Source organism: Phascolarctos cinereus, unplaced genomic scaffold (genome assembly GCF_003287225.1).
Source record: "Phascolarctos cinereus isolate Bilbo 61053 unplaced genomic scaffold, phaCin_HiC Scaffold_9;HRSCAF=440, whole genome shotgun sequence".
Lineage (NCBI taxonomy): Eukaryota > Metazoa > Chordata > Mammalia > Diprotodontia > Phascolarctidae > Phascolarctos > Phascolarctos cinereus.
Window position 1 is genome coordinate 73,684,708 of NW_027556402.1, and position 26,743 is coordinate 73,711,450.

The following is a 26,743-nucleotide window of genomic DNA, read 5'->3' on the forward strand; positions in this document are numbered from 1 at the left end:
ATTTTACAAATGAGGAAATTTAGGCCCAAAGTGGTTGAATAACTTATCCGACATCATGCAGAGACTAGGTAGCTGAGCCAGAACACAAAGTGAGGCTCTCTCATTCCTTAGAAATTCAAATTCAGTACACTTCCAACTGTATCATGTTATTGAATAGGCATGCTCCTCTTTACCATTTAAAAAAAAAATTTACTTTTGGGCTTCTGGGAGCCAAGATGGCAGAGTGAAAATGTAGTTGCTGTCACTCTCCCCTATCAACCTCTGAAAACCCAGAAAATATCACACCAGAAAAAAAAAACCCTGAAACACCTGAACTGCAAGAAAGATGGGGAGCAGCAGGGGAGCAGTAGGGCAGCAGCCCAGCAAAGGGGTCTCCCAGTGCCTCAGCAAAAAAAAAAAGGGAGGAAGAACTGCAAGGGGCCCCAGGTGGATAAGTACCCTGCAGCATTCATCTGAAAGGAGGTGCAGAAAACAACCTAAAGGCTTCCTAAAGCCCAGCCTTGCTGATTCCAACCCAACACCAGGTGAGCTGTAGGAGCCCTCCAATTGTGAAGAAATCCTGAAGCCCAGGTGGTAGAGCAGGCAAACACCAACACCTGGACCTCCGAGTGCCTCAGTGAGGGGGGGAACCGTGGAAACCAGCTCAGAAAACCACCAGGTGCGGCACCCTACTGCAAAGTAATCACCCAGTGCATTAGCAGAAAGAGGGAGACAACACTGCTGGAGGCCCCAGGCAGATAAACACCTTGCAGCACCCATCTAAAAGGAGCTGAAGAAAGCTAAAGGAAAGGAAAAGCAGGCAACTTAGAATTGCCTGAAAGTTCCAGCCTTGCTGATTCCAGCCCAACATGAGGTAAGCTGCCTACAGCCTCCAGTTGTCAGCATAAGAGGCCCCAGCACACAAAGCCAGGTACCAAGACCTAGGCTCCCAACACAAAAAGCTTGGGTCAGTACCCTCTGTTCCCCAGCAGGAGAGCTCAATCTCTTTCAAGGCCAGGGAATAAAGAAACACCATGAGTAAAAATAAATGTACCATAGATTCATATTATGAGGAGAGTGAAGATCAAGACAGAAATTCTGAAGAGGACAACATTGTCAACAAACCCACATCTGCAACAACAAAAGGGAATATGAACTGGTCTGAAGCCCAAAAAGCCTTCTTAGAAGAGCTCAAGAAGGATTTTAAAGTCAAATGAGAGAGGTAAAGAGTCCTTCAAAAATACAATTGGACAATTGGAAAAAAAATACACTGAAGAAAACAAGTCCCTAAAAAACACAATTGGCCAATTGAAGAAGGAAGGACAAAAACTAACAGAAGAGTACACTGAAGAAAACAAGTCCCTAAAAAACACAATTGGCCAGTTGAAGAAGGAAGTACAAAAACTAACAGAAGAAAACAATCTGTTAAAAACTAGAATTGGACAAATGGAAACTAATGTCTCTATGAGAGAGCAAGAATCAGTCAAACAGAAACAAAAAAATGAAAAAATAGATGAAAATGTAAAATACCTCATCAGTAAAACAACCGACCTGGAAAATCAACTCAGGAGAGACAATTTAAAAATTATTGGACTACCTGAAAATCATGATGAAAAAAAGAGCCTGGACAGTATCTTTCAGGAAATCATAAAGGAAAACTGCCCAGAAGTCCTAGAACCAGAAGGGAAAATAACCATAGAAAGAATCCACCGATCACCACCTGAAAGAGATCCCAAATTGACAACGCCAAGGAATATAATAGCAAAATTCCAAAATTACCAGATGAAAGAGAAGGTGCTGCAAGCAGCCAGAAAGAAACAATTTAAATATCATGGAACCACAGTCAGGATTACACAGGACCTTGCAGCTTCTACATTAAAATACCACAGGGCATGAAACATGATATTCCATAAGGCAAAGGAGCTTGGAATGCAGCCAAGGATCAATTACCCCAGCAAAAAGAGCATCATTTTTCAAGGGAGGCAGTGGATATTCAACAAAATAGGAGACTTCCAAACTTTCCTGATAAAAAGACCAGAGCTCAACAAAAAATTTGATCTTCAAGTACAGGACTCAAGAAGGACTTAAAAAGGTAAATGGGACAGAAAGATACAATATGTTGTTAATAAGGGGGGGGCTGTTTAAACCCCTACAAGGGAATATGACACTTGCAACCCTTGAGAACTGTATTGTTATTACACCATGTTAAAGGAGTATACATAAAGATGGTTGACTTTGATGTAATGATAAAAAATCTAACCCAGTGGGTTAAATGGATCCAAATAAGTGGATCAATCTGATCTTAGAAAATGTACTGAGAAAGGAGGAGGCAGACAAGGGTAAATTACATTACAGGAAAAGACACAAAATCCTATTACAGCAGAGGGAAAGAAGGGAGGGGGAGCATTGTTTGAACCTTACTCTCATCAGATTTGGCTCAAGAAGGGCATAACATAATCAGTTAGGTATAGAAATCTAACTTGCCCTATAGGCAGTAGGAGGGAAAAGGGGAAAGAAAAGGGAGGGGGAAAGAAAAGGAGGGGGGAAGAAGGGAGGGAAGAAGCAGTAAGAGTAAAGGGGAAGAAAAGGGAAAGGGATAATAAAAGGGGAAGGGACTGAAGGAGGCAGTGGTCAAAAGCAAAACACTAGTGAAGGGGAGAAAGGAAAAAGGAGAAAGAAAAGCATAAATGGGGAAAAGGATGGAGAAAAAGACACAGATAGTAATCATAACTGTGAATGTGAATGGGATGAACTCTCCCATAAAACGGAAATGGATTGCAGAATGGATTAAAAACCATAATCCTACAATATGTTGTTTACAGGAAACACATTTGAAAAAGAGTGACACATACAGGGTAAAGGTAAAAGGCTGGAGCAGAATATATTATGTCAGCTGAAGTAAAAAAAGCAGGGGTAGCAATCCTGATCTCAGACAAAGCAAAAGCAAAAATAGATCTAATCAAAAGAGATAAGGAAGGAAACTACATCCTGCTAAAAGGCACCATAGACAATGAAGTAATATCATTACTAAACATATATGCACCAAATGGTATAGCATCCAAATTCTTACAGGAGAAGTTCAGGGAGTTACAGGAAGAAATAGACAGCAAAACTATACTAGTGGGGGACCTGAACCTCCCCTCTGCACTAGATAAGTCTAACCACAAAATAAACAAGAAAGAAGTTAAGGAGGTGAATAGAACATTAGAAAAGTTAGGTATGATAGACCTCTGGAGAAAACTGAATGGGGATAGAAAGGAATATACTTTTTTCTCTCAGTACATGGCACATACACAAAAACTGACCATGTACTAGGGCATAAAAACCTCACAATCCAATGCAGAAAGGCAGAAATATTAAATGCATCCTTTTCAGATCATGATGCAATAAAAATTATATGTAATAAAGGGCCATGGAAAGATAGCCTAAAAAATAATTGGAAACTAAATAATCTAATCCTAAAAAATGATTGGGTCAAACAACAAATTATAGAAACAATCAATAATTTCATTCAAGAGAATGACAATAATGAGACAACATACCAAAACCTATGGGATGCAGGAAAGCAGTTCTTAGGGGAAGTTTTATATCTCTAAATGCTTACATAAATAAAATAGAAAAAGAGGAGATTAATGAATTGGGCATACAACTAAAAAAACTAGAAAAAGAACAAATTAAAAATCCTCAACTAAACACCAAATTAGAAATATTGAAAACCAAAGAAAAATTAAGAAAATTGAAATTAAGAAAACTATTGAACTAATAAATAAAACTAAGAACTGGTTTTATGAAAAAACCAATAAAATTTTTAATTTAATTTAAAAAAAAGAAAGAAGAAAACCAAATTACTAGTATCAAGAATGAAAAGGGTGAAGCTACCACCAAGGAAGAGGAAATTAAAACAATAATTAGGAATTATTTTGCCCAACTATATGCCAACAAATTTGACAATCTTAGTGAAATGGATACATATTTACGAAAATATAAATTGCCCAGATTAACGAAGAGGAAGTAAAATACTTAAATAACCCCATCTGAGAAAAAGAAATTGAACAAGCCATTGATGAACTCCCTAGGAAAAAATCTCCAGGGCCAGATGGATTTACATGCGAATTCTATCAAACATTTAAAGAACAATTAATTCCAATACTATATAGACTATTTGGAAAAATACGTGAAGAAGGAGTCTTACAAAATTCTTTTTATGATACAAATATGGTGCTGATACCTAAACCAGGAAGAGTCAAAATAGAGAAAGAAAATTATAGACCAATTTCTCTAATGAATATAGATGCAAAAATTTTAAACAAAATACTAGCAAGTAGATTGCAGCAACTTATCACAAGAATAATACACTATGACCAGGTAGGATTTATACCAGGAATGCAGGGTTGGTTCAATATTAGGAAAACTATCAGCATCATTGAGCATATCAACAAACCAACAGAACCACAGGATCATCTCAATAGAGCAGAAAAGCTTTTGACAAATACAACACCCATTCCTATTAAAACACTAGAAAGCATAGGTATAAATGGAGTCTTCCTTAAAATAATAAATAGCATCTATCAAAACTTCAGCAAATTAATGTAATGGGGACAGGCTAGAAGCATTTCCAACAAGATTGGGGGTGAAACAAGGATGTCCATTATCACCACTGTTATTCAATATTGTACTGGAAACCTTAGCTTTAGCAATAAGAGAAGAAAAAAATTGAAGGCATTAGAATAGGCAAAGAAGAAACAAAGTTATCACTCTTTGCAGATGACATGATGATATACTTAGAGAATCCTAGAGAATCAAGTACAAAAGTCCTTGAAATAATAAACAACTTTAGCAAAGTTGCAGGCTATAAAATAAACCCACAAAATCATCAGCATTTCTATATATTACCAACAAAGCCCAACAGCAAGAGATAGAAAGAGAAATCCCATTTAAACTTACTGTAGACATTATAAAATATTTAGGAGTCTACCTCCCGAAACAAACCCAGGAACTCTATGAACACAATTACAAAACACTTTTCACACAAATAAAATCAGATCTAAATTATTCGAAAAACATCAGTTGCTCATGGGTAGGCCAGCTAATATAATAAAAATGACAATCCTACCTAAGCTAATTTACTTATTCAGTGCCATACCAATCAAACTACCAAAAATTATTTTATAGAGTTAGAAAAAATAATAACAAGATTCATTTGGAAAAACAAAAGGTCCAGAATATCAAAGGAACTAATGAAAAGAAATGCAGGGGAAGGTGGCCTAGCAATTCCAGATCTTAAATTGTATTATAAAGCAGCAATCATCAAAACTGCTTGGTACTGGAGAAGAAATAGGGAGGTGGATCAGTGGAATAGGTTAAATATGCAAGACACAGTAGTCAATGACTATAGTAATCTATTATTTGATAAACCCAAAGACCCCACCTTCTGGGATAAGAACCCACTCTTTGAAAAAAACTGCTGGGAAAACTGGAAAAGAGTATGGCAGAAACTAGGCATAGACCCAAATCTCACACCATATACCAAAATAAAGTCAAAATGGGTTCATGACTTAGATATAAAGGCTGATACCATAAGTAAACTGGGAAACAAGGAATAGTTTACCTATCAGATCTATGGAGAACAGAAGAATTCATGACCAAACAGGAGATAGAGAACATTATGAAAAGCAAAATGGATATTTTGATTACATTAAATTGAAAAGTTTTTGCACAAACAAAGCCAATGCAACTAAGATTAGAAGGAAGGTAGAAAATTGGGAAAGAATTTTTACAACCAGTCTCTCTGATAAAGGCCTCATTTCTAAAATATATAGAGAATTAAGACAAATTTATAAGAACACAAGCCATTCCCCAATTGATAAATGGTCAAAGGATATGAACAGACAGTTCTCAGATGAAGAAATTAAAGCCATCTATAGTCATATGAAAAAATGCTCTAAATTATTATTGATTAGAGAAATGCAAATCAAAACAACTCTGAGGTACCACATCACTCCTATCAGATTGGCCAACATGACAAAACAGGAAAATGATAAATGTTGGAGAAGATGCGGGAAAATTGGAACACTAATACATTGTTGGTGGAGTTGTGAAATGATCCAACCATTGTGGAGAACAATTTGGAACTATGCCCAATGGGCTACAAAAATGTGCATACCCTTTGATCCAGCAATAGCACTTCTAAGGCTATATCCCAAAGATATCAAAGAAATGGGAAAAGGACCCACATGTACAAAAATATTCATAGCAGCTCTTTTTGTGGTGGCAAAGAATTGGAAATTGAGAGGATGCCCATCAATTGGGGAATGGCTGAGCAAGTATATGAATGTAATGGAATACTATTGTGCTATAAGAAATGATGAACAGGCAGACTTCAGTAAAACCTGGAAAGACTTATATGGTCTGATGCTGAGTGAAGTGAGCAGAACCAAGGGGACTTTGTACATAATAACAGCCATGTTATGCAATGACTAATATTATTAAACTGAACCTTTCTCAACATTACAAGGATCTAAGACATCTCCAGAGGCCTCGGGATGGAAAATCCTGTCCACATGCAAAGAAAGGACTACGGAAGTTGAATTGCTATCACTTATTTTTATCTTCTGTTGAGTTTTGTTTTATCTTTCTGATGGTTCTTCATATTGGTTTTAATTTTTACCTACAACATCACTAATGTGAAAATATGTTTGATGCATATGTAAATGTAAAGCCTATATCAGATTGTGCTCTGTCTTGGGGAGGGTGGGGGGGGAAGGGGAAAAAAAATTTTCAACTCAAAAGCATATGGAAGTGATTGTTGATAAATCTAAATAATAAAATTTTAAAAAATTACCTTATCTGCTATTGTGTAGTCCTGAGCAGATTAAGTTTTCAGGGAGATTTTGATGACGATGTTTTTCCCAACCCTTTTTTACACAAAAACCATGCAATCTATTTAATAAAAATTGTAGCTGTTATTTATTTCTTTCATTTTGGGTTCAATTGATGTTTTCTGGTAGCAACTTATTAAACACAAATGCTAGACACAAGTTGGCAGCTTTCTGTACTTCTAAAGACTCAATCTCCAAAAAAGAAACAAACAAACAAGTAAACTATAAGTGTATTGTACTGACCTCTGGGTTTGCTTAGTATCCACACTTCAGGTGGAGAATGTCTCAGCGGTTTGCTCTAGCTTACTTTACTTTGAGAACTGTCACTTTGCCTGCTTGCTGATCAGAGGAGAGAAGTCTGTTTGTGCCTGCTTTTGCCCTGTGATCTTCTGGAATAAGCACTGAACCTGAATTCAGAAAACATTTATTTGAATCCTCATAGAGGAAGCTCATGAAGATTTTTAAGAATGTGAAGGGCAAATGAGAAGATCAGAGATATTTACAGAATGGATGAAGGAGAAGGATCTTGGTAGGAATTCAGATAGGAGGTTATTACCATAATCTGATGGGAAGCAAAGACCTAAATGAGTGAAATAATAGTTGGAATGAAGATATATGATGAATTTAAGGTGATAGAATAAACATGATTTGGTGACTTAATAGGGCTCAAGAGAAAAGGCAGACTGAAAAGGCTGAGATGTATATTACCACAATTATGGTGACTCTACTGAAAATAGGGAGCTTAGCAGAAAGAACTGGTTTCTGGACTCAAATAAATGAATGTCATTTAGATATGTTGAAATGCTAGAGATGTCTAGCAGTTAGTTGAAAAATGAAATGGGAGCTCAGGAGATAGAATCTTGATAAATATAAATAAGAAGAAGCAGAAGAAGAGAAGAAGAAGGAGGAGGAGAAGAAGGAGAAGAAGGAGGAGGAGGAGGAGAATAAGGAGATGATGATGATGATCATGAAAAATTAGACCTAGTGACAGTGATATTCATGATTCAATAAGTTATATTTCCACTGATTGATATCATAGTGCATAAGGGTTTATTTAATAATCTTGGTAACTGTGCTTATTTTATGGCATGTAAAGTATAATTTTCATATCTCAAATTATGAAAATTATAGTTTTGTCTTTGTTCTCATTATATACTTACTATTTATGAGAAACACCTATAGAAAAGTAGAAAGGATGTATAACATTAAAGTTAAAAAATCCTGCATCTGAAGCTTGATCCAGAAAATTACTAGCTGTATTACCTATATGGTTCTGAGAAAGCTTTCTTCTTTGTGCCACAGTTTCCTCAGCTGTTACAATGGGTAAAATAATACTTGTACTACATGCCTTAGAGGATTATTTAAAGGATTAAATGAGATCATGTATATAAAGTGGCTTATAAAGTTCATAGAGCTATCTACATGTCAGTCATTATTATTTGTAGATTTGATTATGAATACTTGGACTAAATATTACCCCTGATTATACCATTGTTCTTATGGGAGTCATGCACTTTTTAATGTTCAATTTTGTGCTATAAAATTCCTTTCCATTAACATACAGCTTCAAAAATTGAGGCTGGTTCTTTTTTGTCTGGGCGGAATCATTACACCACTGCCTCCTTCAAAGGAGGCAAACTTAAAACTAGGAACAGAGAAAACCTCAATCACAGGCTTAAAGATCTCAGGTCAGTGGTGTCCACAGATGTCATCTCATTTAACCTCCTTTTCCAAATGAAGATACTCAAGTCCAGTGACACTAAGTAACTTTCCTAATGTCACATAGTTATCTCATTGAGGTGAGATTTGAACCCAGGACCACTGATCCCAGAGCCAGTTCAACTGTTATTTCCACTGTACCAGGCTGTGACCTATACCCAGAAACCCTTCTGTCCTAACCACTCACAAATGAGTTTAAGCTGCACTGAATAGGAAAACAAATTGTATTCCATATAAAAATATTTACAGATAGCCTGGACTGATTTTTTTTTAGAAAGTGAGAGAATGAGGGTTGATGCCCTAGCTCTTATGCTGTGTGAATTTAAGCAAGTTCCCTAACTTCTCTTGGACTTAGTTTTCCCATCCATAAAATGAGTCAGTATGGTGAAATAGATAAACTTCCGATATAGAGAAAGAGAAATGTGGATTCAAATCCTGCCTCATATACTTGTTAGCAGTATGACCCTGAGAACAACTCTGAGCTCATTTTTTTAATCTCTAAAATGCCATCTACCACAGTTGTTTTTTTTTTTTCTGAGTTGAAATAAGATAATGTATGTAAAGTTCTTTCTCAGTAGTTGCCTAAATTCCCAGTGTGCCTTGAACTGTGCAAAGTGTGTAAGTTTCATTTTCTCATTTAAGACTCACATCAACCCTGTGAGAGAGATACTATAAAACATTATTGACCTCATTTTATGGTTAAAGAACCTGAAGTTTGGGAAGTGTAAATAATTTATAAGGATCAAACATCTAACAAGCATCAGAAACAGAATTTAAATTTAGGCCTTCATTAGCCTAAGTCAGCACTCTATCCACTATCCCATTGAAATAATTAAAATAATGCATTTGCTTATTATTTATATTATTAGCTCTGTAATCATTATTTGCCATTATTAATAGTGATAAAAGGAGAGTGTTGGTCTAGACAACCTCTAAAATAATTTCCAGCTCTAAATCTTTGTTCTTTTAAGTTTTGTCTTTAAACTTGCTAACACAAAAGGTACATATAGCATCAAACACGAGTTCCTTTTTTAAACTGGTTAAAAAGCCAGTATATTATCCTCTGATGATGTGTATAACCTAGTGCTTTCATACTTTCCTAATGCTCTTAATCAACAAAAGTCATTTATTATTTTATTTGTGCAGCTTAAAATATTGGCATGTAAATATTACTATTTCAATCTTATGGCAAGATGCCACCACGTGGCCCATTTCTGAGAAGCCATATGGCAATGGTGCGGCCATCTGCTTATCCTGATATTCCTTTCCTGGCAAACCTTGTACCCATATGGGTTATTCAAGCTCTCATCTGTGTATATCATGAGCAGAGAAGGAATCAATATCAATACTTTAATAATTACCCTAAACACAAAGATCACTTTTTCTTCTATTTACCCATTCTGTTTTCTGGGTTCCACATACCTGCCTTCTTCTGCTCAATGAGGTACAATTGGATTCCCAGCATCTGTGAGAGCTGTCACAGGCTGCTGTCAGACTTGAGGCATCATAATCGTCTCAAAGGAATGATAGTTGAGTGCTTTGTGGATTTGAAACTTCATCATTGAAGAGATGAAATGATCTGTCCTTTTAGATGTTGACAGGATAGCAATTTTGTGTCAATATAGAGATTCAAGTATTCAGACAATGAGGCTACATATAATATATGCATGGGCCTCCTCCATTCCCAGTGACAGCCATTTGCAGTGATGTCTAAAATACTTGAAGTGAAATGTTTAGAATAATTCTAAGGAAACCTTGTCAACTGCAAGCACGTTGCATTCTCTAGCTCCAGTGAAATCATTTTGAATAGTTCATTTAGCAGCCAATTCTGTAAAAAGTCTCCTCGGTATTGAATAATTATTTCAAATAATTTAAATGTTCAAATACATGTACAAATGATTTCACATTTCTTCATGTGTATGTGTATACATGTATTTGTCTATAAATTTGGATCTAATTTTTATGGCATTTTTTATTTTCCCTTTTCCCCGTTTAGCAATTTCTCTTTAATGTAAATGACAAATTTAGCTCTTTCAGGTCATTTGGTGCTTGTGTTTATTTGAGGTATGTATTTCCATTTTTGTTTGAAATAACTTTTTTGAGAGTTCTCAGTTCACATCTCAGCAACCAAACATGTTTTTCGCAAAAGAGACTATTTTGGGGATGCAAAATTCATTATTGTAGTCTCAGAGCCAGTGCCCAGAACTAGTGTAAGCATTCTACCTTTTTGACAGCATTCCTATTCAAAGCCAATTCACCATCCTCCCTTCTACAACCCAGCCAGAGCCTTGTAGATCCCTAACTCTATCCCTGTCGCTGCCATTCTTTGAAGGGGAGCATTAAACAGAAAAAATACCAACAACTCACCACCAGAGGGGATAAATAGCTTCAAAAAATACAAGCAGGGAATAGAGATGCTGCCTTTCAGGGGAAAAAAAAAAACAAAACAGCCCTCCAGTTTTTGTATGAGGATGTCATTTAAGAAGATGAGTTACAGATATGAGATTTGGTTAATTGCAAAGGTATGCCAGTAAGGTCGAAGGCCAAAAGGAGTATGGAAGAGGCCAGAGATAAGGCAGAAAGATGATGGGTGACTAAGACAACTGTAATATCTTACCAAGCAAATTATCTAAGGGTAAAAACAACTAAAGCTGGCAAAATAAACCAACTCCTCACAGATGGTTTCAGAAAATGACCAGTTTATCATTAGCATATGGTGCTATATCATACATCCAATGGTTTTCACATGGCACAAAAAGCTTGTATAAAATTGGCCTAAAATGGCTAGTCATAAAAATATGTAGTCATAAATAGTCATAAGTATATTTTTGACTGTTGCTTTATTGTTTCACTTAGATAATTTGAGGGTTCAAATGGTTTTGTAGTGTAGTGGTATGCTTATCTATTTATATCTGTGTGTTTTTGAATCAATAATTATGTGAATATCAGAATATAATAACTCTGAAATATTTAAGAAATCTGTTAGTTAAAAAGGCAAATGATAAAATAATATAATGATAATAATCAGGTAAACCCACAATTTTATGTCTAATAAAAAAAATTGGATGTTTGAGTTTTGTAGCTCTATTATTTGTGCATCCATGTTGGGATATGAGATTTTTGAGAACTACTCTACCACTTCAGATTGTAGCATATTTATAAATTACAATCTTAGAGAGTTGTCTGTGTCTTAGAGAGGTTATGACTTGCCCCCAAAGATATAGTTATTGCTTCTCTAGGTAGCTGTGATATTTTTTATTATTCAGAATGAGATAAATAAATTCAATTTAAATTCAGAATAAGGTATTTCAATTCAATTCGATTCATTAGCCATTTAGAAGTATTTACTACATGTAAGATATTCTGGCATGAGCTATTCTGCTCTCCTCAGCATGTAATGATAGCAGGTTGCCCAAAAATCTGTAATGCCATTTGTGGAAATTATTAAATTAATTTTTTTGTTTGTTTTAAGGTAGCTTTCCTTTCTATCTAGATAGCTAATTCAAATTAAAGAAATGACTAACGTCGGGGGGGAAAGCTTTAGTTTAGCAAAAAAAAATTTAAAAATTCAAGTGGATCTGACATTATATAAAATGTTCCCTACTTATAGTCAACCACCTTTATAAAGAATGGAAGGAATAATATCTTCTCATCTATTCTCCACGGTCAAGATTGGACACTATTATTACAGTGTTAGTTGTAGATGTCGTTGTTTTCATTGCAGTAGTTATTATTATTAAAGCTGCTCTTTTCTTCTGTTTTTTTCTTCTCATTCTTGTTCTTATTCTTGATGTTGTTGTTGTTCTTCTCCTCCTCCTTCTTGTTCTCCTCCTCCCCCTTCTCCTCCTCCCCCCCCCCTCCTCCCTCCCCTCCCCTCCCCCTCTTTCTCCTCCTCCTCCCCTCCTCCTCCTCCTTCTTCTCCTTCTCCTTCTTCTTCTTCTTCTTCTTCTTCTTCTTCTTCTTCTTCTTCTTCTTCTTCTTCTTCTTCTTCTTCTTCTTCTTCTCCTCTTCCTCCTTCTTTCTTTTTCTCCTCCTTCTCCTCATCTCCTGCTTCCTTCTTCCTCCTTTCTCCTCTTACTAATTACAAACTTGTACTCCAAAATCACTGCATACACTGTTTTCCTGGCTCCGTTCACTTCATTTTGCATTAATTTGTATGTCTTCCCATGCTTCCCTGTATTCCTTACCATTTTTTTTTATTTCTTGTAGCAGAATAAAAATTCACACGTATATGAACCATGATTTGTTTAGCCATTACTAATACAATAATCATCTTTTAACTAATAGTAACAAGTAAGCCATTATGTCTGGACAATAGAGTATTTGGAAGGAAGTAAAATGTAAGAAAATGGGAAAGGCAAGATGTCTTCTTTCTGTCCTTTAAAACTAAATTTCGACTACATTATACCCCCATGGTTCTAAACCATTATATTCTGATTATCTGTGCACTTATCCTGCCCTTCTATGCTTGTGGTAATGGATTTCTATCATCCTGTCAACTATTAGGATAATTCTTTCACTTCATCTCCAAATGGGAAAAGAATTTTGGACTCCTTTCTACTAGATTCCCATCCATTCGATTCATAAATAGTTCTCTGATCCTGCTTCCCTCATGGGGAGAATTCTACAACCCTCTGTCTCTTCTCCAGATGCCTCTTGTACTTGTTGTGCTGTCTCCTAGTAAATAGGTCTCTTAAGAAATGAAGTGACATAATTGGTAGTGTTCTTACCTCGGAGTCTGGAATATTTGAGTGTAACTCCTGTCTTTGAAAAATGCTAGCTTCCATACTGTAATCTCATATGTATTTATTAGCATGTTTTCTCCTCCATTAAAAGATGAGCTCCTTGAAAATAGGAATATAGCTCCACTTTTTAAAAAATAGTGCTATTTATACAAATCATTGTTCTCAAGTCATCATATAATATAATTATTTTATGTTATGCCATAATTACCTCCGGCATGAAACTCTTCATTGCCATGCATTTTTATTTTTCAGAAGTATTAATGTTCATAATTCACAGTTACATAAAATCACCAAGAGAATATTGGTTTCCAAAGTATGGATTCTTGCGTCAGTGAGCAAATTGGGGTCATTGAAAACCCTGCACAATTTCCTCAGTGCAATCCAGGCAGATCTCTACCTATCTGTCATTTAATTACATGCCAGATCATCTAAGTTCAGTTTATTTCCAAGTTACGTGAACTGATGAACTAATTCAGTGGTCTACAAATCCATCTACGTGTCCTATTTAAATATTCAAGTGGATCTCTTATTGTATTGATGTAGGTGTTCCATTCAATTATGTAAATCCCAACTCATCAGTGCCTCCTCATTGTGTGTGGTACTGAAGTCTTTTCATAAGTTTGTTTCTGGGCGATCAACCCAATTAGAAGTCTTTGTTGCTTTCTCTTATACTCAGAACACTCAGCTGTCCCCCTGTTACTCCATTCCTCCCACATGACCAGTCCATCTCCTTTTCTTGGTCATATTCCCTGATGACATTTTTTTTTTGGATAATTCTTCAAAACTCCTTATTTGTTATGCACAACAGCCTTCTCATAAGTATCACGGGCCTCTCCATTTCTCTTTGTGGGATGCTCAATAGAATAGATGCCATAGTCTTGACAACAGTTTTTTTTTTCATCCATTTATTTTTTCCTATGTGAATTGTCAGATTAATATCCTTTTGAATTACAATTTATTTCTTTGCAAAGTCCAGTAGCATTCTGGTTCTTGAAATACTCACAAATACAATTATAAATGGAAGCTTTTGGAGGGCTTTATCTTCTGTAAGCAAAACCTCTTCCATTGGAGATTTTGCAGGGCATTTTTCATGACAGTGACAAACAGTTTTGGCAACCATGTGTCGGTTGCATAAATTCATTTTTGTATCTATCCGAGCATCTTTTAATAGCTTAACCTATGAGTTTCTGTGCTAGAAAATATATTCCTTGGAGAAGATACTTTGAGGCCGCCTTTTCTCTACTGAGTAATCCTCTCCTCTCATCTTCTAATATTTTTTTTAAACTAAGATATTGAAGTCTCTAAAACACGAAGGCAGTTGTGTGATTATGTAGATGCTCCTTACTATAGAAAATATTAATATAAACCTGTTGATGCATCCTTCATATTTTTATTACAATCTCTTTAGTGCATGTATAGATCATGCTTATAAAAATATTATAGAGATGAGAAATTCAGCCTATTGATTGTTAGTTACTGATGTCCTCTTGCTTGCATCTACGTGTATGTATGCATATATAAAATATTTGTGTGTATATATATTATATATATATATATGATACATACTTATAAACATATACACACATGTATGCATATGCACACATTTATACCTATGTATAAAAACTACTGGCCTCATTTTTTTCATATTGCTTTGTATTTTTTTTTCATGTCAACTGTTTTGAAAATTGATCCATCAATACTTTGAGATTTTTTTTCCCCTTCAGTACCAATGTGTTACATGTGTACTTAGTGTTGCTGACCCAGCTACTTTCCTGAATTCATCTTTTCAATCTCCATTTCCATTTCCTCATATGGAACATCAAATACTGAAGTGTTTAAAGCACAAATGTGTTGTTTCCACTGTCTGATGACAATGGTGCTAATCCATTGTTACAGCAATGCTGTAAAATTTGTTTCACAACTCATTTCTTTCTTGCCCTCTTTCCAGTTTCTCCTATACATGTTTGTGGGTTCATCTGGCTTAATTGAGTCTCACATCAAGCTTTCTTCAAACTAATTTTTCCTTTCAACCTTTCTTTCCTGTTTGTGACATGATATTGTTCCTAGTCTTGCACCTGCCTTCTCAGTAACATTTTTGAGATTACTTTCTCTTTGAAATTACTAGTGCCCTCAGCTGTCATGACTCTCTGCCTGGCAAGATCAATCAAGATAGAGGCAGTATTTCATTTCTTTTGATCTCTTCATTTTGTTCATAATTTTGCATTCAATTAATGTTTACTGGAAATTACATTAATTAAAATCAATGTATTTCCCTTTATTCATTTCCCAACTTCTGGCATTTCAATGGCTTATATTCTCATTCGAAGTTTGACAGAGAGACTTCTAGCCAAACATACGTCCCTAAAGCAGGAGAAAACCACATGTTCGAGGAGCTCTGGAAGGACCGGGTTTTCTGTGAGAGAAGGGATAGCTAATTTTCTCTTCTTTTTTTCTTTTATTTTTTGGGGATTGGAGAAGGTCCTACTTTACAAAAAACAAGACATTTATTGACCTATTAGAACTTTGTGAAATGATAGTTGTTAATTTGTGACACTTTGTATTTGAAAGTGTGTAAGAATATTCCTTGTAGAATTGGTTTCTGAATGGTGACATGGAAACTTTCTACATATAGCCTTTGTGGTGTTTTCCAAAGAAGTGGATATTGTGTGAGTGTGTGTGTGTGTGTGTGTGTGTGTGTGTGTGTGTGTGTGTGTGCTGTGTGTGTGTAAGGCTGGCACATATAGAAGTATGATGATACATCAATCATTACTTTCGTATTCGTTACTATGGAGGTCAGCCTGGCCTAAGAATCATGACAGTTGTCTCCCTACTTTCTTCCTCATATTTCTGTCACTTTTATAAACATTCCATTGATTTGTGATCTGTCCTGCCTTAAATAAACAGAAAGTAAGAAAGAAAGAAAGAAAGAAAGAAAGAAAGAAAGAAAGAAAGAAAGAAAGAAGGGAAGAAGGGAAGAAGGGAAGAAGGGAAGAAGGGAAGAAGGGAAGAAGGGAAGAAGGGAAGAAAGGAAGAAAGGAAAAAAAGGAAGGAAGGAAGGAAAAGAAAGAAAGGAGGAAAAAAAGAAAGAAAAAAGAGAGTGTAATATTAAATGAGTTAAAGGCATTATGAGACACCTATACATTTCACTCTATCTGTTACAGTAAGAAAGCAAGAATCCTTGTTTTTGACACCATGTCTATTGGTAAAAACAAGATCAACCACCCCCTCCCTCCCTTCCTTTCAGGCCTTGCTTTTGCTCTCTCCTGACTGCTTAGTAATACTCTGAGACACTGATCAATGGCTTTTTTTGGGGCAGCTTCCATGCCAGCTAGACTGCAGCTTGTTTGTGTGTCAGAAAGGTAGATCTGCGAACACCGTCTGGCCAAGGCATTTTGACAGCCTTTCCTGGGTATAGAAAGGACACTTGGGGAAACAATGAAAAAGAAAGGGAATTCATGGTGGCAGAAAGAATTGGATTATTTTTGTCACTGATTTCCTCCTATTGGTGAGGAATTAACCTACTGATAATATGCTTTGTTACACAGTGTGTCTTTTTCTTTGATGGCTCCTGAATGTAGATGCATTTGGCTTGCTGGAGCCTTCGCTATTCTTTTAAAGACACCAAAGGGGCTTGAATAAGGTTTATGTTGATTTCTCTTCATCTTCTTTCCTTCTTCTGTAGTGAGCCAGTCACATTCTAGAGAATGGTACATTTATAGCTTGAAAATCTAATGGTTCTCCTGAAACACTTGATTAAATGCAATCCTGTTATTTCAAGAAGTTGGGATTTGGCAAGACTATGTAATAAAACACAAGTTCTGGCAGCCGAGCTGAGCTGGAAATAGTTGATCAGAGCAAGAGTCTGCTAAAGGATTGTGTGCATCCATTCCTGTCCCAGCTTTGTTTGAGACTCTCTGCAGTTTGACAGTCCACCTAGACTATTTTCTCACACTGGAAGTTCCCTCTATCACTGTAGTTTCTCATTCTAGAAGATCCCTCTGCCTCTAAAATCATCTTCTGCCATTAATAGAGATTCCTCCTAGAACTTCTGTTAAAAAAAAAAAACAACATTATTTTTTAAAATAAAATTTTGAGTTTCAAATTTTCTCCCTCCCTCTCACACCTTCCCCTTCTCTAAGACGGTAAGCAATATGATAAAGGTTGTACATGAGCCATCATGCAAAACATATTACCATATTAGTCATGTTGTTAAAAAAAAACAGAACAAAAGGGAAAAAAAACCATGCCCATCAAAAAAAAAAAAAGGAAAATAATATTCTTCTTTGTGCATGCAGGCTCCATCAGTTCTTTCTCTGGCTGTGGATAGAGTTTCCTATCATGAGTCTTTTACAATTATCTTGGATCATTGTACTGCTGTGAAGAGCTAAGGCAGTCACAGGTGATCATCACACAATGTTCCTGTTACTTGGAACACAGAAGAAGTCAAGCCATCCTTCATTTCTTTCCTGGTTCTGTTTCTTACTCTCTGGACTTTGTCACACCCAAAGGAGTACCTCCCTTCTCTCATATGCCAACTCCCTTTTTATCCCATCTTTCTCTCTCTCTCTCTGTCTCTCTAGGTATATATATATATATATATATATATATATATATATATATATATATATATATATATATATATATATATACACACACACACATGCGCATATTCATTTTTAAATCTTGGAGTTTCAAATTCTCTTCCTTCCCAACCTCCCCAGCCCCCATGGAAAGGGAAAGTGATTTGATATAAGTTATACATGTGTAGTCAGGCAAAAAACATATTCATAATAGTCATGTTGTGAAAGAAAGCAGACAAGGAAAAAGAAAATTCAAGAAAATTACAGTAAATTTTTAAAAATGCTACCATCTGTATTTGGAAAACATCAGTTTTTTCTCTGGGGTTGGATAGAATTTTTCATCATAAGCCCTTCAGAGCTGTCTTGGATTGTTGTTTTGCTGAGAAAAGCTAGGTCATTCACAGGTTGATCATCTTACAATATTGCTGTTATTTTGTACACAGTGTATTTTACTTTACATTAGTCCAAGCAAGTCTTTCCAGGTTTTTCTTTTTTTTTTTTGTATTTTTTTATTTTGTGGGGGTTTTGGGGTGTGGCTTTTTAAAATATTTTTTTTTATTTTTTTAATATAAATTTATTTATTTTTAGTTTTCAATATTTACTTCCACAAGATTTTGAGTTCCACATTTTCACCCCATCTCACCCCTCCCCCTACTCCAAGATGGCACACATTCTGAATATCCCTTCCCCTAGTCTGTCCTCTCTTCTGTCTCTCCCCCACCTTCTCTTATCCCCTTCCCCTTCTATTTTCCTGTAGGGCAGGATAGACTTCTGTACCCCATTTCTGTATTTCTTATTTCCCAGTAGCATGTGAAACATTTTTTTTTAACATATGTTTTCAAAATTTTAGGTTTCAAATTTTCTCCCTTCCTCCCTCCCCACCCACCCTCATTGAAAAGGCAAGCAACTCAATATTGGTTATACATGTGCAGTTATGCAAAACACTTCCATAATAGACATGCTGTGAAAAACTACCTCTATTTCCCTTAATCCTATCCTGCCCTCCCATTTATTCTATTCTTTCTTTTGACCCTGTCCCTCCTCAGAAGTATTTGCTTCTGATTACCCCCTTTCCCAATCTGCGCTCCTTTCTATCATCCCCCTGCTCTCTTGTCTCCTTCTCCCCCTATTTTCCTGTAGAAGACAGATTTCCATACCCAACTGAATGTGTATGTTATTCCCTCCTTAAGCCAAATCTTATGAGAAGATTCACTCATTCCCTCTCACCTTCCCCCATTTCCCCTCCACTGTAAGAGACTTTTCTGTTTTTTTTTTTTGAGATAATTTACCCTGTTCTACCTCTCCCTTTCTTCTTGTCCTAGTGTAATCCTCTCTTATTCCTTAATTTTATTCTCCAGATATGACCCCTTAATCTTCAACTCACCCTGTACCCTCTGTCTATCTATCTATCTATCTATCCATATATTTTTTTCCTCCAACTACCCTAATACTGACAAAAGTCTCATGAGTTATAAATATCATCTTTCCATGCAGGGATGTAAGCAGTCCAACATTAATAAGTCTCTTATGATTTCTTTTTCCTGTTTACCTCTTCATGTTCCACTTGAGTCTTGTTTTTGAAAGTCAAATTTTCTATTCAGCTCTGGTCTTTTCATCAAGAATGCTTGAAAGTCCTCTATTTCACTGAATGACCATTTTTTCCCTTGAAGGATTATACTCAGTTTTGCTGGGTAGGTGATTCTTGGTTGTAATCCTATCTCCTTTGCCCTCTGGAATATTATATTCCATGCCCTGTGGTTCTTTAATGTAGAAGCTGCTAAATCTTGTGTTATCCTGATTGTGTTTCTACAGTACTTGAATTGTTTCTTTCTGGCAGCATGTAATATTTTCTCCTTGACCTGGGAACTCTGGAATTTGGTTATAATATTCCTAGGAGTTTTCCTTTGGGGATCTCTTTCAGGAGGAGATCAGTGGACTCTTTCAATTTCTATTTTGCCCTTTGGTTCTGATATATCAGAGCAGTTTTCTTTGACAATTCCTTCAAAGATGATGTCTAGGCTCTTTTTTTTGATCATGGCTTTCAGATAGTCCAATAATTTTTAAATTCTCTCTGCTGGATCTATTTTCCAGGTCACTTGTTTTTCCAATGAGATATTTCACATTGTTTTCTAATTTTTCATTCTTTTGGATTTGTTTTATAGTGTCTTGATTTCTCATAAAGTCACTGTCTTCCAATTGCTCTATTCTAATTTTTAAGGAAGTGTTTTCTTCAGTAATCTTTTGGACTTCCTTTTCCATTTGGCCAGTTTTTCTTTTTAGGGCATTTTTCTCCTCGTTGGCTTTTTGGACCTCTTTTGCCATTTGGGTTAGGCTATTTTTTAAAGTGTTACTTTCTTCAGTATTTTTTTTGGGTCTCCTGTAGCAAGCTGTTGACTTTTTTTTTTCGTGATTTTCTTGCATCACTTTCATTTCTCTTCCCAGTTTTTCCTCTACTTCCCTCACTTGCTTCTCAAAATCCCTTTTGAGCTCTTCCAAGCCCTGGGACAGATTCATATTTTTCTTGGAGGCTTTGGATGTAGGAGCTTTGACTTTGTTGTCTTTTTCTGGTAGTATATTTTGATCTTTGTCACCAAAGTAAGGTTTTTCTGAGAGCATCCTGCTCATCGTTTCTTATAGTACAATAGTATTGCATTAGAATCACATACCACAACTTGTTCATCCATTCCCTAGTTGATGGAAATCCCCTCAGCTTCTAATTTTCTATTCCCAGAAAATAGCTGCTATAAATATGTTTGTACATGTAGGTCTTTTTCTTTTTTGCCTTTTTATATCTTTTGGGATATAGAACTACTAGGGGTATTGCTAGGTCAAAGGGTATGTATGGTTTTATAGCACTTTGGGCATAATTCCAACCTGCTCTATAGAATGGTTGAATCAGTTCATAACTCCACCAATGTTGCATTAAGTATCACTTTTCCCATTTTCCCTACAACATTTGTCATTTACCTTTTCTTTACTATTAGCCGATCTAATAGGTATGGGGTAGTACTTCAGAATTGTTTTAATTTGCATTTCTCCAATCAATAGTGAGTTAGGTTATATAGATAGTTTTGATTACTTCACCTGAAAACTGATCATATCTTCTTATCATTTATTGATGGCTCTTATTTTTATAAATTTGGCTCAGTTCTCTATATGTTTGAGAAATGAGATCTTTATCAGAGAAACTTGCTTCAATTTTTTTCTCACCTATACTATTGTTAATTGTATTTCCCTCCATCCTATTTCCCCCCATATATCCTATTCTCTCTCTTTCACCCTGTTCTTCCTCAAAAGTGTTTGTTTCTGACTACCTCCTCCTCCAATCTTCCCTTCCTTCTGTCAGCCACCACTCTTTCTCTTATCCTCTTCCCTTCTTACTTTCCTGAAAGGGAAGACAGATTTCTATTTCCAATTAAATGTGTATGTTATTCGTTCTTTGAGCTAATTCTGAGAAGAGTAAAGTTCACTCGCTCCCCCCTCATTTCCCCCCTCTTCTCCTCCACTATAAAAGCTTTTTCTTGCCTCTTTTATGTGAGATTATATACCCCATTCTACCTCTCCCTTTTTTTCCTCCCTGTTTTTTCATAAGTGCTTTTGTGGATATCATCCCTTTATAATCAACTCACATCTGTGCCCTCTGTCTATCTATCTATCTATCCATATCCATATATATATATATATTATATATAATATATATATATACACACATATATGTATGTGTATATATATGTGTGTGTGTGTGTGTGTGTGTGTGTGTGTGTGTGTGTGTGTATATATATATACACATATATATATATATGTATGTATGTATATACTCCCTTCAACTACCCTAATGATGAGAAAGGTCTTATAAGTTAATAAATATCATCTTGCCATGTAGAAATGTAAGCAGTTTAAAATTATTAAGTCCCTTATGATATCCCTTTCCTGTTTACCTTTTCATGCTTCTCTTGAGTCTTGTATATGAAACTCAAATTTTTTCCATCAGTTCTGATTGTTTCATCAAGAACATTTGATAGTCCTCTGTCTCATTGAATATGCATTCTGCCCCCTGAAGGATTATACTCAGTTTTGCTGGGTAAGTGATTCTAGGTTGTAATCTGTAATCCTAGCTCCTTTGCCTTCTGGAATATCATATTCCATGCCCTCAGATCCTTTAATGTAGAAGCTGCTAAATTTTGTGTTATCCTGACTGTGGTTTCACGATACTTGAATTATTTCTTTCTTTCTGCTTGCAATATTTTTCTCCTTCACCTGGGAACTTTGGAATTTGGCTATAATGTTCTTCGCAGTTTTCATTTTGGAATCTCTTTCAGGAGGTAATTAGTGGATTCTTTTAATTTCTAGTTTACTCTCTGGTTCTAGAATATCAGGGCAGTTTTCCTTGATAATTTCTCGAAAGATGATGTCTAGCCTCTTTTTTTTATTATGGTTTTCAGGAAGTCCAAGAATTTTAAAAATTGTCTCTCCTGAATTTATTTTCCAGGCCAATTGTTATTCCAGTGAAACATTTCACCACATTATCTCCTATTTTTTTTATTCTTTTTTTTTTTTTGGCAATTGGGGTTAAGTGACTTGCCCAGGGTCACACAGGTGGTGAGTGTCAAGTGTTTGGTCTGATGCCGGATTTGAACTCAGGTCCTCCTGATTTCAAGGTGGCGGCTCTATCCACTGTGCCACCTCGCTGCCCCAAAAGTGTTTTTTTGTTTGTTTGTTTTGATGAGGCAGTTGGGGTTAAGTGACTTGCCCAGAGTCACACAGCTAGTGGGTGTTATGTGTCTGAGGCCAATTTGAACCCAGGTCCTCCTGACTCCAGTATCCACTGTGCCACCTAGCTGCTATTTGTCTCATTCTTTTTGTTTTATTTTGTTTCTTGATTTCTCATGAAGTCCTTAGCTTCCATTTGTTCCATACAAATTTTAAGGAATTATTTTCTTCAGTAAGCTTTTCTTCTCCTCATTGGTTTTTTGGACCTCCTTTACCATTGGGCCTAGTTTGTTTTTTAAGGTGTTATTTTCTTCAGCTTTTTTTTTTTGGAGGGAAGGGGTCTCCCTTAGCAAGGTATTGACTTGTTTTTCATGATTTTCTTACATCACTTTCATTTCTATTCCCAATTTTACCCCTATCTCTCTTACTTGAGAGATTGACCTTTTGACCTTCTTTCCTTTTGACCTTTTAAGTTGTCTTTGGCATCTATGGACTGAGAGGTCTGGTAACCACCACTGCTGCTAGTGATTTAGTCACCCTGAGGCCTACTCGAGGCTTTCTGGGGCCAGGTCTGCACTTGTGCGGCTCTACTGCTCTCCTTTCTCACCTTTGTACAACAGATTTTTCCTGTCAACCTTCCAAGTTGTCTTATGCTGGAAATTTGTTTCACTCTTTCTGTGGGTTCTACTGCTCCAGAATTTTTTTAGAGTGATTTTTAAATGTATCTTGAGGGATTTGGGGGAGACGTGAGTCCCTGCCTTTATTTTGCCACCTTGGCTCTGCCTTCTCAACTGCCATTTAAGTGTTATCTCTTTCCATTAAAGTATAAACTCCTTAACAGCATGTCTATATTTCTTGTATTTCTATCCCCAACATTTACCACAGTGACTGATACATAGTACATGCTTTTAAGTAATTATTTTGTGACTTGACTTGTTGACTTTTGTCCAGCAGTTAGGAAAGGCTTTCTATGAGAAGGTAGATCATAGGGACATGATTTTCTTTTTTACTGTCTCTGACATAAAAACCACTTAATAAGACATACGGAGGTGAGTATTTTCACCAATGGACGCATTATTCAATGAAACAACAAATCCTTGAAGTATTGAACTGGAAGTGATGACTCACAAAACCTCTTACATTTGTGTCATAATTTTTTTTTCCATCATTAAGAAATATGCATTCATTGCTATCATAGGCTCACAGAACCAGAGCTCAAAGAGACCCCAGAAGTGATCTAGCTATTTGTTTTGTGTCCCTAAACCAGGAGGTCTTGATCTATTCTTATGTCAGTTTTTGCAATCTGATGAAACATAGGGACCCCTTCTCAGAATAATAACCTTAAGTACACAGAAAGGTGATTTTACAAAGGAAACCAATTATATGGAAATGTAGATATCAAAATGTACCAAAAAAATAAGTTCGTAAACCCTAGGTTAAGATGATTTGCTTTACTCTCAGCAATGCTTGTGCCGCTGCTGTTACTACTTTACTAGTATTACTACTACTACAGCAACAACAAATACTACTACTACTACTACTATTATTACTACCACTACTATTAATACTATTACCATTTGTATAGATCTTTAAAATTTGTAAAGCACTTTACTTTTTTTTTTTAGTCTATTACATAGGATGTAGAAGGTCTAAAAGATTAGAAAAAAAATCTCCATTATTAGAAGTATTATATAGTGGGAATAGTTCTGAATGCATTTTTGGGGAATCTTCTTTCAAGTTCTGACCACCTCTATTCCTAGCTTTGTGATCCTAGCTAAAACAATTAACCTCAAGGAGCTTCAACTGAATTCAAGAATGCAAAATAAGCTCTAAAGTCAATGGTTATAGTACACCTTCAAAAATATATCCAATTAAGTGGTCAATGGAGTTCTGTTTGAAGGCCCTGTTTGGGAAAGGGAACTTGCTACCTTTCAGACAGCACTTTCCACTTGTGGATAGCTGTAATAGTTAGAAATAAATTTGTTTGTTTTGTTTATTTGAGGTTTTTTTCCTCCTTAAACTGAAATTTGAGGCTTTTCAATTTGCAATCATTGTGCCAATTTCTGTGGACAAAAGCAACGAAACATGTATTTCTCCCATGTAGCAACCATTCCAATATCTGAAAAGAACTATTATTCATTATCCCTCTGTTTTCTCTCCTCAGGTGAAACATTATCATTTCCTTTAACTGATCCTCATCTGTAAGACTGTGATAATAATTAATATCTCTACCACCAACCTAACAAAATTGGAATAAATCTATGGATTTGATTAAACCTATGAACCTGTCATAATTATGAATTGTAGAAGACATTAGCAGTGCAAATAAGCCAGTGTTTTCCTCTCTCCACCAGAAGCAGAAACAATTGAAACCGATGTTTTCAGTGAGCAGAAGGGTACTTGAAATTAACCTCTTGGTGACCTTGGTAACTGACTATAAACTATAAAATGGCTGCTAATCTTTATTGATTGAAGGAGTTTCCAACTGGGAGTTAGTTCCCTATTCTGATTAAATCACATATCCAGACTAAAACAAAATAAAACAAAACAATAAAAAAGTCACCTCCCTAAAATACTTAGATTACATAAGATTTCTTCTATTAAGATTATTAAGATTGCCTTTCAGTTTTAGTTATTACATAGTAGTATTAGTTTTAAGCTTACACTGACATTATTGACATTATTAGATCAGCATTTTTTTCTCCTAATCTTTAACATCAAAAACATAGCTGTATTTCATTATTTTTTTTTTCGCCCAGACTTATAATTTCATTGAGACAGAGACTTCCTACTTGCTAAATTACCTCTGCTAATAAGGCTTTGCAATCTGTAAAGAGTTGCTTGAGCATACAGAGTTTAAATGTCTTGTCCAGAGTCATATGATCCTAATGATTGAGAAGCAAGAACTAGACACAGACCTTCCTGACTTGAAGGCAAGTACTCTATTGACTGTGTCCTGCTGCCTTTCATCATATAGAGAATTAGCTTCAGAGACATTAGGTCAAGTCCTACTGTGGACCCTGAAGAATTCATGTAACCTCCCACTATTTCAGTTAACTTCCTACATCTATAAATTGCACAGCAGGTACTGGTCTGCATTGCTAGGTCCCCACACCAATGAAATTACAATTCTAAAATTTCTCCCTCCTGCCAAATGAATTTATAATTTTGATAGTTTGACTCTCAAAAAATTTGCAGTTAAGAAGGACTCTTTTCAGACCCACATGTACAAAAATACTTATAGCAGCTCTTTCTGTGGTGGCAAAGAATTGGAAATTGAGGGGATGCCCATCAATTGGGGAATGGCTGAGCAAGTCGTGGTATATGAATGTAATGGAATTCTATTGTGCGATAAGAAATGATGAATAGGTGGACTTCAGAAAAACCTGGAAAGACTTGTATGGACTGATGCTAGGTGAAGTGAGCAGAAGCAGGAGAATGTTGTACATAATAACAGCCACGTGGTTTGATGACTGACTTTGATAGACTTAGCAAAGATCTAAGACATCTCCAAAAGTCTCATGATGGAAAATGCTATATACATCCAGGGAAAGACCTATGGATTTTGAATGCAGATCAAAGCATACTACTTGCTCTTTTTTTTCCCCTTCTGTTTTGTTTTGTTTCTTCTTTCTTGTGGTTCCTCTTATTGGTTCTAATTCTTCTTTACAACATGACTAATGTGAAAATGTTTGATAGAAATGTTGTATAGAGCCTATATCAGATTTCACACTGTCTTGAGGAAGGAAGTGGAGAGAGAGGGGAAGAAAATTTAAAACTCAAAAAGATTATGGAAGTGAATGTTGAAAACTAAAAATTAATCAATTTAAGAAAAAAATAAGGACTCTTTTCATTTCTTAGATATTTTAGGACAAGATCACAGAATCATGGATTTAGAGCTTTAAGAGACCTTAGAGATCATCTCATCTTACCTTCACAAGGTAGGTGAAAAACTTAAGACTTAGGGAGATGGAGTAAGTTTCCCACTGTTTAACCATATCAGTAATAGTTCTTGGGGATATCCATGTAGAAACACAGAACAGGGGAAAAAAAGTGCTCACAGTAGAAGGTCTCATTTCAGATGTACAGATTAAACAGGCATGGTACTTGCTGATTTATTGACTAGAACTGC

At 35.8% G+C, this 26,743-nt stretch overlaps 1 long non-coding RNA gene across 1 annotated transcript in view; it reads right to left on the reverse strand.

Annotated features, from left to right (window-relative positions):
• Window positions 1-16,596: 16,596 nt before the first annotated feature.
• The window catches only part of LOC110216045 (uncharacterized), an 89,874-nt gene continuing 79,727 nt past the window's right edge, over window positions 16,597-26,743 (reverse strand). The window contains exon 3 of the long non-coding RNA XR_013484089.1: window positions 16,597-17,369. This is a non-coding gene — a long non-coding RNA (uncharacterized LOC110216045). The remainder of the gene's footprint in view (window positions 17,370-26,743) is intronic.